Consider the following 16,750-nt stretch of genomic DNA (forward strand, 5'->3'; position numbering starts at 1 on the left):
TCAAGCAATATGGGATTAAATTATGGAAATTGGAAAGGGGAAACAAAACGGGTGAAGTAAAAGAAGAAAGACCACCTCCATATGCTCCTTGCTGTGACCAGGCCGTCAATCAGATGCCAATCATACAGGGAAAAATAGATATAAAAGGACCCATAGAATTTGAGGGGTATGTACATGAAACAAGCTCAGACGAAGAGAGAGAAGAGCAGAGCTGCCTAGAATCATTGTCATTAGAAAGCAGGGAGAAAGAATATGCTTGCAGGGCCGTGAAGGAGGGGCTGGAGCCACAGGAGGAAAGGCTGGAGCTGCAGGAGGAGGGGCAGTGGACATCTACACCAGCACCACAGCCGAGACGAGAGAGAGAGAGAGCAGCAATCTACAAAGAAGAGCCAAAAATTGAAGGAAGGGGGGCTGGAGCCCACAAGAAGAAAAATAAATCAGGAGCACCTCCCACACGTCATGAGCTTGAATCAATGTTAAAGGAGATGGAAGAGCGTTATAAGCGCGAAACAGCAGCAGGTGGCGGCAGTGAGAGAAGTGAGGAGAGTGAGTCAGAAAGATCATCTGAGGAAGGAGCGCCCTCTGCTGACTCAATACAGGAAGAACTGGCTGAGATGGAGGAAAGATGCAACAGGACAAGAGAGAAAATCAAGCAAGCTATTAACATGACAAGAGAAGAATATGAGCAGGTAGAGAGATCATTACAACAAGAAGCAAATGAATTATTGCATCTTCAGTCAAAGCAGCCTCATTCAAGTCTGCGTTACCCAGTTCAGCGAAAACAGTACAAACAAGTTGAAGGGATACTGACCTTACAGGACATAGAGCCACTGAAAGATCAGCATCAAGTGCAAAGGCAAAGAAATGAAGACAGATCAGCACGGACGATGAGATCTCCAACAAGAACAACAGAAGAAGCCAAGGATGGTGAATCAAGACATCAGTGCCCAATTCTCATCAAGCAAGGGCATGCTCAATATATACCTTGGGCTGGTCAAGATTTGGACTCTCTAGTGTCCCGTCTCCCAGATATTCATGAAGGAGCTGGAAAATGGATCAAAACAGTGGAAGAAGAAACAACTGGAAAGCTTTTGGCACTAGGTGACATCAAAGCATTGCTTGTAAAGTGCCTAGGAGCCTCCAAGATGAATGACATCCTAAAGCAGTCTGGCCTTCTGCATGCAGTGGACAGACCTGAAGCAGATGGAACCTCCTTTGATAAACATCGACGTGATATTTGGAGGGTGCTGAGAGCTGAGTACCCAATGCAAACTGACCCAAGCTGCCTGAAGGGAGAGCCAATGGGAGAAATAGAAAATCCTACCACCTACATACAGAAACAACTGAGACGATGGAAAGAAGAACTGGAAAGAGATCCTGAACAAGACAGAGTACTGACAGCACTCTTCAGGACTGCAATTGTGGAAGCCATGCCTGCATCAGTAAAACTGAAGCTGGAAGATGTGGTAGGTCTGAATTCAAAGTCACACAAAGAATTCAGAGACCATGTGGTTCATGCTGTGGAACAATACAGAAAGCAAGAACTGAAGATGAGAAATCAAGAAAAAGAACTACAAAGAAAGCTGACCCAAATGCAACTTGAAGAGCTCCTGAACAAAAAGAAAAGGATCCTTGCAGTGCAAAAGGAAGACTCCTCAGCTGTTATGGCACCTGTCAACACTTCAGTGCCAGCTAATCCACCAGCACCAATGAATGTGGCTGCACCAGCAAATCAGATTGTGACAACACAGGCGCCACCTGCTGGACCAGGGAATGCACCACAAGGACAGCAACCAGTGGTAATATATCTCAAGCCAGAGCAAGCAAACAACAGGAATTGGAACAGACCACAACAAGGAGGGCGTGGTAGAGGCAGATTCAACAACAATCAACAGAGACCAGGAATATGCTGGGGATGCAATCAGCCTGGACATCTTAAAAGAGACTGTCCCTCCAATCCTTGGATGCAAGACCAACTGATGACAACAGGGGTTGGTTATGAACAACAACCAATACAGACCCGAGCTCAAGGACCTGTCAACCCGTGGCGTGGTCCTAATCAAGGTTACTAGGGCTGCCCAGAGAATCCTGAGGGGAGGAACCAACTTCCAATGATATCTTCGGATGCCGATCAAGAACCAATGTTGCGAGTTAATATTGAAGGAAAACCAATAACTCTTATGCTTGATACAGGGGCATCGTACTCGTGCTTGAATCCAAGATATGCCTCGCACCTCCCCATGTCTGGAAAATATATAAAGACAGTAGGATTCTCGGGAGTGACTCAGCTACTTCCTATGACGACCCCTGTAAGCATAAGCTTAGAAGACACAGAAATAAGATTACCAATTTTAGTTTCAGAACATACACCTGTCAACCTGTTAGGTAGGGATGCTATATGTAAATTGAAAATGCAAATATGGTGTACTCCAGATGGAATTTATATAAATGATAGAGCAGTGAGACAAATGAATTTGACAGACGTACAACAAACACAAGAGCCATGTGCTAATATATATTGGTTAGGGGATTTGTATAAAGACGTAGAAAAAACACTTAGCAAATGGGGAAGATACATAAGAGAACAACTTTGTGAACCAAGTCTACCAAAAACTGAATTTCATTGTACTATGAAGTATGATGAAAGCAAAGAGCCAGAATTTGAAAAAAGGTGGCTAAAAGACACAAAAGAACTAATCATCCCCATGATGTCACAATATATAGTGATAGGACCAAAAGGCGCAGCTCTGCAGGTAGATAGAGAAGAATTCATTGATGAGTGGTTTGATGTGCCTAACTCAGTTCCCCATGTCACTCTGTATGTAAATAAAGACTGTGTTTCCAAAGACTTAGGCCCCATGATGAAAAAAGCAGAAAAAAGTAAGTGGGAAGTTACAGAAAATCCTCTAATATTTCAATCAACAGATGACCAGTATCTTAAGATTTTATGTGCAACTCCAATGATGGGAGTTCCTAGAATGATTGTAAATACAAAAAGCAAACCAAAAGTTGAGGAACATCAAACAAAACAGACTGAATTAATAAGAGAAATGGAGAGGCAAGTGCCATCAGAATTATGGTCACAACATGAAACTGATGTAGGGCTAGTAAAGTCAGCTAACCCGGTTAGAATAATACTTAGACCTGGAGCTACAGTACCTAGGAAAAAACAATACCCCTTGAAACCAGAAGCTGTAGAAGGAATAAAAAAGACAATTGAGGGGTTAATGACAGCAGGAGTGCTAATTGAAATCAATAGTCCTAGCAACACTCCAATATTGCCAGTAGCTAAAGCAGATAAATCCAAATGGCGTCTGGTGCATGACCTGAGAGCAGTAAATGAGATTGTGGAGGACTGGCCTGCGGAGGTTCCAAATCCGCATACGCTGCTAACCAATGTTCCATCTACTGCTAATTATTACACTGTGATTGATCTGTGTTCTGCCTTTTTCAGTGTTCCCCTGTCAGAGGAAAGCAGACCATTGTTTGCGTTCACCTATCAAGGTAAAAAATTAAGTTATACTCGAATGCCCCAGGGCTTCAAGCACTCGCCCCACATTTTTAATCAGGTATTAAAAACAGATCTAGAGGACCTCAGGTTAGATAGTACCCTAATACAGTATGTAGATGATTTGCTTCTTGCTTCTGCAACTCTGGAACAGTGTCATCAGGACTCAATTAAAGTGCTTACTAAATTAGCAGAGGGGGGACATAAGGTTTCCAAAGACAAGCTCCAATATTGCCTGCCACAGGTTGAGTACTTAGGACGAACAATATCACATGGGATGAAAGCAATATCACCCAGTCAATTAGAGGGCATTAGCAAAGTACCCCAACCTCAAACAGTAGGGCAGATGATGACTTTTCTAGGAATGACAGGTTTTAGTTCAGATTGGATTGAAGACTATGCCATTAAAACAGCCCCGTTAAGAGCCTTAATGAAACAAGTGGGTCATCAAAATCTTAGGGCACCACTGACATGGACAACAGATGCATTAATAGCATTTGAATCATTAAAAAGAGAATTGCAGTCTGCACCTGCATTAGCAACACCAGCATATGACCAAGTATTTCATTTGTATGTTGCAAATAGAAAAGATGGCTATGCATCTGCAGTACTTATGCAAGAGACTTGTAGTGGAAGGAAAAAACAACCAATCGCCTACTACAGCACAAAATTAGACAGTGTGGCTGAAGGATACCCGCCATGTTATCAACAAGGACTAGCAGCAGTGTACTTTGCATATGAAAAAGCCTCTACAATAACTATGGGTTATCCAGTCATAATATATGCACATCATAAGATAGTGGAGTTGTGGGAACAGGGTAAATTCGTTCTTACCCCTTCTAGGTGTCTGGCATATTCAACATTATTGACCTTTCCAGATATAACGATAAAGAGATGCACAACAGTCAATCCAGCCAATCACATACCTTTGCAAGATGAGGGAATACCTCACGAATGTGTAGCTGACTCCTTAGCATTCACCAGATTAAGACCAGATTTAGAATCAACACCCATCTCTGAGGCACAGGTTGATTACTTTGTAGATGGATCATGCTTCAGAGACCATTTGGGTAATCACGCAGGATTTGCAATTGTTAGATGTGACAGTGATGACTTTATTCCAGTGGTGGTGCAGCATTGTGAACAACCATGCTCAGCACAACTGGCAGAGTTGAAAGCTCTTACTGAAGCCTGTAAATTAGCTAAAGGCATATCAGCAAATATTTATACTGATTCTGCGTATGCTCATGGTGTATGTCACCTTTTTGGAGCAGTTTGGAAGCAAAGGGGATTTAAGAAAAGTGATGGTACACCAGTACAACATGGTGATCAGATAATTGATCTAATAACAGCTATGATGCATCCAAAGAGATTGGCCATCGTTAAATGCCAAGCACACAAGAAGGGTAATGACTTTGTGATTAGGGGCAATAATGAAGCAGATAAATATGCTAGACAAGCATCTGGCTGCACTACAGCAATAATGGCTCCGTCCATTCTAATTCAACCTCAGCCTCAATTAGCAGATGTAGCACGGATGCAGCAACAAGCTACCCCATATGAACTCAGTGTATGGCAACAGAGAGGAGCGACAAGAGACGCAAATGGGCTTTGGCGGTCACATGAAGGACAAATGATAGCTCCCACACCATTGCTTACAATCCTGATCTCTGACGCGCATGGTTTCGACCATTGCGCGAGGGGGGAAGTGATTAGAAAGGTAAAACGCCAAGGATTTTGGTCACCTTATTTACAAGCAATGGTGGATGAGTATCTGTCTGAGTGTGACGTCTGTGCCCAAAATAATGTAAGAAAGGGAACAACCGCACCCGTAGGTCATATTCCTGTCCCAGAAGGGCCATTCAAACATTTGGTAATGGACTATGCAGATATGATAAGAACTGTCAGAGGTAAAAGATATTTACTGGTTATAATTGACAGATTTAGTAGATGGGTGGAAGCTGTTCCATCAGCAGACCAAGGGGCTCAAACAGTGATTAAATTTCTGACCAGAGAAGTAATTCCCAGATTTGGAATACCATCCCAAATTAGTTCAGACAATGGATCAGCATTCATTCAAAGAACAGTAAAGGCAGTAATACAACAGTTAAGGGTAAAGCAACGTCTAGGTTGCGTCTATAGACCTCAATCTCAAGGGATAGTGGAACGAATTAATGGGACTCTCAAGGCGAAATTGAACAAAATTTGTGCCGATACAAAATTAAATTGGGTAGATGCACTGCCCCTGGCGTTGATGAGTTATCGTATGCAAACAAATAGGATAACAAACTTGACCCCACATGAAATGCTGACAGGTAGACCAATGCCAGTCCCATATTTGAGAGGTCCATATGAAGGACCGCCCCTTGAACAGTTGCAAATGGAGTTAAAAGCATATATGAAACAGCTGACGAAAATTCATGAAGCCATCCATACACAAGAACAGAATAGAGGTCCAAGAGAGGAAGAGGAAACACCTAGTGTTATACAACCTGGAGATCAGGTATATTTGAGGGTCTTTAGAAGGAAATGGAATGAGCCAAGAAGGGAAGGGCCATACACTGTAGAAAGAGCCACCCCAACAGCAGTACAGGTGCAAGGTAGCACAACTTGGTACCATTTAAATCATTGTACCAGAGTACCCAGATTGAGACCCAGAAGACGAGAAGAACAGATAGTAGAGCTCCCTTCAAGGGAGCACAGTCCAGAGAGAGGTGGGGAAGAAAATGAGCAAGTAGGGCCCCCTCCAAGAGAGCAGAGTCCTGAAAGTAACGGGGAGGGGGAAGAAAGTAATGCTGATGAACCTCATTTCAGGGAAACAGAGCGCGCAGAAGCCGCAGCACTGACTGAAGATGGGGTGCAGCCTCCGGAAGTGGAACATGAAAGTCAGGGTGAAACTGATCGTGATCTTGGTGATGATATATCTGCTGCAGAGATTGCCCAAGACGCGGGGCAATCCACAAGACCATTCGAACCACAGCCATCAACTAGTGTTCAACCCAGATATCAACCTGATGAATTCCTCACGCTTGATCCAAACACCATTGCTGAATTATTCTCTTAAAATGACTGATCAGAAACCAGGTATTTATGCAAACGGACATGTTAGAAAGGGGTCAGTAAGTAGGGCTAACGATAATGAAAACAATGCTAAAACATCAGATTTAAAGAAAGAAGGACTGCTAGGTGCGGCCCATGACAATGAGTGGTTCAAATGGGCAGAATACACTGCAAAAGTAGCAGGAATGGATAGTTGTGTGTTTTGTTCTCCATCCCCTCTCGAAAAATTAACAGTAGTGCCCAGTCCCTATGATTTCATCCAATGTGGTAAACATTATGCTCAATATTGTAAAGACACTAAAGCTAAAGGGATACGTTTTCTGAATGCCACATATTGTCCAGCAGAATGCTTACTTATGCTAGGAAACAAGGGCTACTATAGAGATTTTGGCAAAATAAGAATAGGAAAAGAGTGTAATCAGATGAATATTAGAGTTGCTCGAAATAAAAGAGAGATCCCATCAGCCTATGATATTGACTACACATTAGATTATGAATGCTTCAACAGAACCAACGGAAAACAAGATGTGGGTGAATTTGGGGGCAACTGTGCGGTAATTTGGCATATGGATGTATTCATGTTTCGAAATCCACATGTAGCTAAGTTTCATAGTATAATGTATGCTACCGCAACTATAAAAACAAATATGACAATTGTGAGATTAATAGACAAATGTGCAGAAGCTACAATTCACTTTCCTTTTATTTATTATCTAATGGATCAAACAGAAGCAGTGGCAGATTATTATTGGATGTGTGGAGGAAAAAGATTGCGAACCACACTCCCAAAAGATTGGAAAGGTATTTGTACCAGAGTAAGATTGATGCAAGGAATAACAATAATAGAGGGAAACATAGATAGTGTAAAGAACCCCAAATCACAAGTAAGCAGAGCAAAGAGAGCGTATGCTCCAGACCCAAAAGTGTACTTAGATGCAATTGGCCAACCTAGAGGAATACCAGATAAATTTAAAGCAAGAAATGAGGTAAAGTCTGGCTTTGAGTCTCTACTTGTATGGATAGCCACCAACAAAAACACTGAATGGATTAATTACATTTACTATAATCAGCAGAGGTTCATTAATTACACCAATGATGCCTTAAGTGCTCTTGGAGAACAATTAGATGCAACAAGCAAAATGACATGGCAAAATAGACAAGCTTTGAATTGGCTGTTGGCGGAGAAAGGAGGAGTTTGTGTAATGTTTGGTTCTGACTGTTGTACCTATATCCCAAATAATACAGCGCCAGATGGATCGTTCACCCAAGCGATGGATAAACTGAAAAATCTGAGGGAAGAAGTGACCTTGAATGCTGGAACAGATCTGCAGATTGGAGACTGGTTAAATTCAATTTTTGGGTCTTGGAAAGGGTGGTTGATTAAGGTGGGCATTATAATAGCAATTGCTATTGTTGTGTTTTTTGTATTGTTTTGTTGTGTTATACCTTTCATCAGATCCATGCTAGCCAGTGCTGCAGCCAAACAGATGCTAAGCATATCAGTAAGACCAACCGGAGTTGACATTGGATATGCTCACGGATACACTGTGGGCCCTGGACTGGACGAACTAGACGACTTTGACCTAGAAGAGACTATTCTGTGAAACCTTTCCTGAAAGAACGACGGAGTGGTAGGGAAGGGGTGCCTTTTAATTTTTTATACTTCTTTATTTTCACTTTTGTAGATATATTAGAGGTGTTGGATAGTGTAGGGAGAGAGATAGGGGTACTATGTATTTTCCTTTGGCATATGCCCCTTCCTGAAGTCATTTACTCCTTATATCATTTATATTTACTCCTTATATCATTTATATTGAAATTAATTTACTAATCTTAAATGTATAATGTGAATACTGAAAGAAAAAGGGAACGATAAGGGTCTGAAGCAGGTCATTGTCCATGTTATGAGGCATTGCAACCAGAAAAAGGGAATGAAACAGAAGGATTAATTGAGATCTGAAAGGTGATTGAGGGTCTGACCCAAGTCAGGAGTGCAATAACAGTGTTTATTCATTTAGCCCAGCCTTCAGAGATCAATATGCATTTTTTCTATACTTATTTTTTATGCTATTACACTAACATTCCATTAGTTACTATAACAATGATTGCTGTATACACTGGAACATGTCGTCAGAAAGGAAGAAGGAAGGATCGACGAGCACCTCAGTGCTTAGCAACACGAGTAGATTCAACTGGGGTTTAAAAACCCACCATCTACTCCAACACCAGATAGGGCTAGAGGAAGCTCCTCTGGCAACGAAGGATAACAACACCAGATAGCGCTCTAGGCTACCGGAAATGCCTAGAGTTCCTCTGGCTGCGTGGGACAAACCAGTGTTTTAAATCTATTTTCTAGATGTGTTGATTAATCACTCATATATTCTACATAACCATGACAACCATGGGCAAGGCTTGAACATTTTGTGCACATGCTTACACACACATTAATGATTGAATTATTAATCCCGAAAAGTATGGTTGGATAGGAAGACAGATTCTTTTACTCTTCTCTAGTCAAAGGTGAGGAGAGATGTTTGGGTCTGGCTTCCTCTGGAGTGCGGTATCATGAAGAAACAATCTGACAAGAGGTTATGAGAGGCCGCACGTTGGCTGAAAGAGGGTATAAACTGAGGGGTGGACTCATGGAACTGCACTCTAGGTAATGAACATGATTGTGAGACTTAGTAAAGTCTCAAAGAGAGGAATATATTGTATATTTTTGTTTACTCACTATAACATTATCTTATTCAAAATGATAAAACATGCTTAAAAATGTAATTCATGCACTGTTCTATGCAAACATGTACTAGTCTATGCAAAAGTGTGATATCCTACTGTACTAGATGTCTGAATACTGATAAGTGGTCTTAGAGTGCCATCTATTGGTCATACTGAGTATAGATGTTTTATAGGCCGTATACACCGGTCAAGGAGTACAGTAAACTTAGGATAACCTGGGGAACTTTGGGTGATTTCCAGAATATGAGGAATATGACAGATACATGTAACCAACTGTGATGTATGTCGTCTGGGATCACTGCCAACCAATGGGAGGAGAAGAAGAACTTTTACTTTTTAAAAATGACGAATACAGACGAATGCCACCATTAAAAAATAGACAAGGTGAACAAGTAATTAAATGTGGTAAATCAAACAGACATAGACAATGAGAATAACAGGAACTACCAAATATGGGCAATAAGAAACATATATATACTCTGTACCGACACTCACAGAATCAGAATCAGTCAATGGGACAGCTGCTTCTCGACTTTATTGTCTTGTTATAATAAAGTCTTTTCTTTCACATTTGAAACTCTGCTGTTTTTGAGCCTTTCTAATTGCATGACTGAGATCCAGACCATCGACGAGAGCACGATTTTCCACAACAGTTTCTTCATATTTCTATCTTTGTGGGGGCATTTGGCCCTCAAAATGTGGGTTAAACAACACACACACAATATCCTATATATAAATCACAGACGCAGACATCACGTTATAAGACAGACGCAAGTGTCACGTTCATTGAGACGAGTGCATGTTGCAAAGTCATATTAAAGAACCGATCGCAACCGCTGGCACACTGCACTGAGCCATGTTGAGTAGAGTGTTAAATACGTGTTAGAGAAAAAAATAATTAATAACTTCACTGCCACACGTGAATGACGCGTGACGTCTGACTCGACACTTCACTGCCACGCGTGATTTACGTGACGTCTGCGTCTTAAAATGAATGGAATAAATAGCAGACCAATCGCTGTGTGTCATCAAATACTGCGAGAGCTGTAAGAGAGCGGACGTACACCTCTTTAGTGTAACCGCAGTCTCTACAGTTGAAAAATCAACAGCGCGCGAGATTACAATAAAGATACATTTATTGTTCACTGTATTTATATTATCTTTACCGCTCTTGGTGTCAACAGACTTTAATACCGCGCCAATATAAATGATTTACTACAGATCCCAAGGGTATAGAGAGACACGACTGCATTCATGGAGTAACTCATGAAACAAACAGCATAAGTTCATCATTGATTTATTTAGCCTTCACATTCACCCATCAGGTTTAGTTCACATATTAGCGCTTTCCCAGAATATATTTGTGCTTCCATACAGCCAATTATTTCCACTAATTCACAATAAATATTTACCATCACGAATATTATAAACTACAGCCTATTCCATGCAAATACTTAAGAAAATGGTGCTAATTACAAAATATTTATTTTAATTTTAAATATTGGTACTTTGAAAACATAGTAACTTTTGGTTTTATGTTAATTTCTGGGCTATGATTTATTTAGCAGAAGCTTTTATTCAAAGCGACTCAAATTACATTCAATGTAGCCTACATCAGTTTATATAACGATTTCAACATTATATATAGATTTCACCATTTGTGTAATTTTGTGTAATGATTTAGTTTTAATAGACTTCATTTACTCGCAGTAATGCCCATACGGCTGAGCACGTGTAAAGCATGGGTGCTCTTTGTTTAAACTGTAAGTTAGCTGACAAGAACAGAGATTGTAGCATAAAATGTCTTACCGTGTGCGAGTATAAACAAGAACGATGAGATCAAAATAGATCGGAGAGTCATTTTTTTTACAAAGTAAAAATAGTAATATTACAAAAAACTGTTTTAATATCAATTTCATTCCTTCTTCATCTTCTTCTTAAGCGTTTTTGGCGGTTGGCAAACCAGCTAATAGGTGCTTTACCACCACCTGCTGGAAATCAGTGTGGAACAAAAGTCTGACTGAGAAAGATAACAGGAGAAAGAAAAAAATAAACAAACCAACCCCAATTTTTTTTTATATATATATATATTTAACAATTAATATAAATACATAAATCCTATTCTATTATCTTCATATTCGTCTCTTTCAGATATTAAATTAACTGTACTTGTGTTTTCATTAGTGCTTTTCCAAGTATATTTTCCAAAGTAAATTTTAGTTCATAATTTTCAAATACTTCTTTTAATATTATTCTCTTATTTTCATATGCATGCCATTCTATTATTATATGTTTTACTGATTCAGGTTTGTGTGATTTGTGTGTTTACCTTTAAATGCAGAGTCTTATTGAGTCCTGTATGCCCTATTCTGAGACGAGTAATGACTGTTTCCTCCATCCGATTTTTACCCATTTCTCGTCCTACGCCGACTTTGCTTTGAATATTATAAAACTGTCTTCCTGTATCATTAATATTCCAGTATTCCTGCCATAGATTTTGTGCATGTACCTTTGTGATAGGCTTCAGTTTTACTTAATTTAACCTGTAAATCTATTGTTTGGGATTTGAGAGAATATCTACCTCTCTACCTCACACCTAAATGCGCAGGAACCCAGACAAATGATACATTCTTACCATTATTATGTAACCTAAGGATTCTTTTATTTAATTCATTTAAGATGTCAAGGATTGATTTCCCAGATCCAATACTTATGAGAGCAGACAAACTATCAGACGCAATTACTACATTGTTTTATTTCTTTGTTCTATCCACTGTAAACCTTATATTATTGCTACCAATTCTACTGCGTATACACTGATAGGTAATCTGTTGTTCCAAGAACCCTGAAAATTATCGCACAGGTGCTGCAGTATACATCCCACAATGCAAGGAACATATTAAAAAGAGAACAACATAATGATGTCAGCTTTTTATCTAAAAGAACCCCAAGAAATCGAATTACCCTAATTTTTTTCTTGCCAGTCAAGAACTTAATCTGCTCGCCAGTCCTGGCTAATTACTACTACTACCAAAAATGCTTTTTCCCTAGCTTTCTGTGAAGCCACTCTATCCCTGGATGATTCTCAAACAGATTTGAGCGCTGAGGAGCTCCTATCCAGGTTTAATTCTATCTCTGCTAATGTCTTAGAATCTGTGGCACCTTGCAACAAGAACCTAGGTCTGAGCCCTGGATAGATGAGACCATACGCTCGCTCAGGAAGTGTTGTAGAAGAGCAGAGCTTAAATGGAAAAAAGACGATTCGCTATTGAAATACCAGAAAGCAGTCAAAGCAGCAAAATCAATATATTTTTTAGATATCATTACTAAAAACTGTCACAGGCCGAAAACACTTTTCGCTATCATCAATTCTACTATGAACCCCTCTGTGTGTTTGTCTATTTGTGAAGCTTTTCTTTTTTTTTGTCAATAAGATAAGAGATCTTAGACTAGGGATAACTCCCTCTTCCTTCGATTCCTCTCTTTCCCCTGTTTGTAGCTGTTTTTAGTCATTTTAAACTCATTTCTGGCACTCATCTTCAAGAAATAGTGGATCAGCTTAAGCCTTCGGGCTCTTGTATTGAATATGAATGGGAATATACTTCAGAGATATTTTACTCATATTAATTCTAGGGGTGCCAATAATTGTGTCCAACGTGTAGTTGAGAAAAACATTTATTTCATAATATTTCCCCCCATTTTGAATTATTATCCAATGAAAGGTTAGATTTTTGTGATTTTTTTTAAAATAAAAGATCAAAAGGATTAGCAATGCAGATTAATTTCTTCTTTTAGTGGCGCAGATGGTAGAGCGCGTGTCATTGTGTTTTTGGACGCGATCGAGTCGGGTTCGAGTCCGCCTTTTGCAGAGCTTTTTTTTTTCTCTTCCTTTTCAAATCTCATATCGCATCGGAAAGGCATTTATTTTCAATAAAAATTAAGGAAATAATCCAAAAATTGAAAATAAAGTATCGGGTAGGGTTAGTATTCACTCTGATTATTTTGAAATGGTGTTTAAACTGTTTGCTGGTTCTAGATTTCTTGTTTGTTTCCTTGCAGAAATCCACGGCGGATGCTGCGTATCAAAATTTCCCCAGAAAACAATGATCAAATAGTGGGACAATACCTCACTTTTGGATTTATTCACGTTTCAATCATGACAACTCTCGGAATTAATTTTACCAGCATTTATTTATAAGCCTGGAATGTACATGGGCTTGGTCTTGGCGGACTAGATCTGCTATGCTGCTGCTGAAGGAGTAAGGATACATCTGATATGCACATGAAACAGTGACTTGAATTCAGACTGCTGCAAGGAAAATAGGGAGAACTCCCTGAGCAGATCTAGGCAGGTGGTGCTTGTTGAACCAGATCTCCGTCTCCTAACTATTTATTTGGGGAAGTTGCATGCTACAATATTATTACTTCATATTACCAGGAGCAGGGTTGGAGACCCCTGATTTACACATACATCTGTACATGAGATTACGCATCACAGCAGCGCAGGTTGGCACACCAGCACTGACAAACATTTGGCTTGAACTGCTCCATCGAAGCACCTTAAGCAGCAATCACATCCCATCATTATAAGCTACATTAAGTCTCTGCATGCTGCACTTTCTATAATGCCACCACAAATAGGCAGTATAAGGGTACAGTATTCTTTAAAAAGCATTGTCTTCACAGATTCTGAGCACATACCAAACAAAAATATGTTATTGTTTCACTGTGATTCCTTTTCACATTTCAGAGATTAACCCCTGGTTTCACAGACAAGGCTTAAGCCTAGTCCTAGACTAAAATGTAAATCTGAGCTGTTTCAGCTGAAATAAACTTGCACTGACTGATCTTAAAATATATCAGTGCCTTTGTTTAGTCTCAAGATGCACACCAGTAATTATTACTTTTTTTTTTACATGGGTCTTGAAATCTTCATTAAAAAAAAATTAAGGTGATAATTAAAAATAGTGTGTGTATGTTATTAAAGAAATTGTGGTTCAATGCTGTATAAAAAGAAATGGAGAAATTTTCTAAAATAAAACCAAGGGCTGGACAATAATGCAATATCAATATTTATCGCAATATATTTTTTTCAATAATGATGATATGCTTTTTAAACATTTCCGATATTTCGATATACATTACCAGTGTTTCCAATATATTGATTTATTTGTGGCAGTTGACTTCGTTGAATAAACACGAGCACTGCACATTTCAAAATCAAAACGCGGCGCGGGTGTTTTATATGAATGTATCTCTGAAGGGAACTGACTGTCTTCAGACAAGTTTCGATGGCATTTCATCTTATCTGATAAAGTAGTGTTCATGAGTGGAGCCGCTTTGTGAAACCGCTAGTTCTTCTGCTCTCAAAGCGCCTCCTACTGGCAGACATTCAGTTTGCATTTTCAATAAGCCTCTCCAGCAACATGTGTTTGTTGTTGTTCAATTTATTTATTTATTTTCCTGCAGCAACTCAGAGCACTCTTCACTCTCTTTATCTTGGCTGAAACATTTGTTTCAATCTATAAGAATAATCAGCCTTCACTACGAGTCAAAAGTCTTTGAACAGTAAGAGTTTTAATGTTTTGTAAAGAATTATCTTTTGCTCTCCAAACCTGCATTTATTTGATCCAAAGTACAGCAAAAACAGTAACATTTTGAAATATTTTTACTATTTAAAATGACTGCTTTCTATCTGAATATCTTAATGTAATTTATTGCTGTGTTTAAAGCTATTTTCAGCGTCATTAAGCCAGGCTTCAGGGTCACATGATCCTTCAGAAATCATTCTAATATGCTGATTTGTTGATTATCAATATTTAAAACAGTTTTCTGAATTATTTGATGAATAGAAAGATCCAAAGATCAGCATTTATCTGAAATAAAAAGCTTTTATAGCATTATACACGATTCCATTCAAAAGATTGGAGTCAGTATAATTTTATTGTTCAATTATAGAAATGAACACTTATTTAGCAAGCATGCTTTAAATTGATCAAAGGTTTTAAATATATTTTTTATCTGTCAATGTCTGGGAGTCATTTTAACCCTGTTGGAAAAACCAGTATCTGCATACTGCATCATCACTGTGTCTGTCACGTGACTCTGTTCCCCTTTGGGGTTTGAACTGATGGTAAAGCTAAGGACATTATTAACGGTCTTGATATTTACTTTGAAAGCTGAAGCTCGTGATTATGGTAAGGGGCGTTACATTTCCGACGCGTGCTTGTGGTGGTCGGCCAATCACAATGCACTGTATCAGCTGGCCAATCAGAGCAGACTGCACTTGTCGGAAGGAGGGGCTTTGTTGAAAATGTGAGATAGGCGGGGCATAGAGAACATTTCTGAACATTAAAGCATGTCAACACCAAATACACAAAATAATGATTTTTAAAATAGCATCATACGACCCCTTTAAAGAGTAAAAAATATTAAAAAATGTTACTGGTGGTGTATTTTGGATCAAATAAATGCAGGCTTTGGTGAGCAGAAGAGAACTCTTAAAAAACCAAAAACATTAAATATCTTACTGTTCAAAAACTTTTGACTGATAGTGTATGTTAGCCTATAGTTTGAAGCTAAAGATATTAATAAGGCGAGTCTTCACAGTGATTTCAAATTTCTTGTTTGTATGAAGGCTAAACACAAATAAAAGGTGTATATTAATTTATTTGTGCCATTTTTTCTAAAATATTATATAGTTTTATAGGAGGTTTCATAGACTTGGCAAAACTAATTTTCATGAGTTGGTAGGTACAGACATCTGTTGTGGGCGTTCTTGGCAGTTTTTTAATAGTGTTCATATCGATATCGGAATTATATCATATCGACCGAAATTAAGAAACATACCGTGATATCAATTTTGGCCATATCGTCCAGCCTTATGTTTTCCTCTTTTTTTTAAAGGAAATGTAAGCAGTTTTGAGGCTTGCATTTCAGATAAAATAATGAAAGGCGGCAACCTATTTACTTTAAGAGAATTAGCTCAATTTTTATTTTAGTGATGATTGTTAGTTCCCTGCATGCTTTGTATGTGGCTGGATATGGAGAGTAAATTTTGCGAGTAGCTTTGTGAATGCTAGTGCAGTGACATGTATTTCCTGTTTGAGCGGTCTGGCTGTATACGGTCTTAATTGTACAAATAACTGTCAAATACAAAGAGGCTTTACTCAAAATCACACTTTTGACAATTAACTTAAAAAAAATAAATGAGAGCATTTTACTAATACTATTAAATTCATTGTGTCATAGATTAAATAATTTAGGAGATTTTATATGATTTATTCAGATAGGTAACGCAAAAAAAAAAAAAAAGAAACTTTAAAAAATACTCAGAAATATTATGTGCAGTATTGTTGCTATACATTTTTACAGTGTGAAATTTTTCAACTACTTTGAAGTAAATTATTTTTCAAGCTGGTTAACTCTGGTTTGGTGTTCTAG

At 38.7% G+C, this 16,750-nt stretch overlaps 2 protein-coding genes across 3 annotated transcripts in view; both read right to left on the bottom strand.

Annotated features, from left to right (window-relative positions):
• The window catches only part of LOC306875011 (uncharacterized protein), a 991,916-nt gene that overhangs the window by 148,085 nt on the left and 827,081 nt on the right, over nt 1-16,750 (bottom strand). The window lies entirely within an intron of this gene.
• The window catches only part of LOC306875017 (cell adhesion molecule CEACAM3-like), an 82,474-nt gene that overhangs the window by 11,466 nt on the left and 54,258 nt on the right, over nt 1-16,750 (bottom strand). The gene's annotated exons all lie outside the window — the stretch shown is intronic.

Source organism: Barbus barbus (genome assembly GCF_936440315.1).
Source record: "Barbus barbus genome assembly, chromosome: 9".
Taxonomy (NCBI): domain Eukaryota; kingdom Metazoa; phylum Chordata; class Actinopteri; order Cypriniformes; family Cyprinidae; genus Barbus; species Barbus barbus.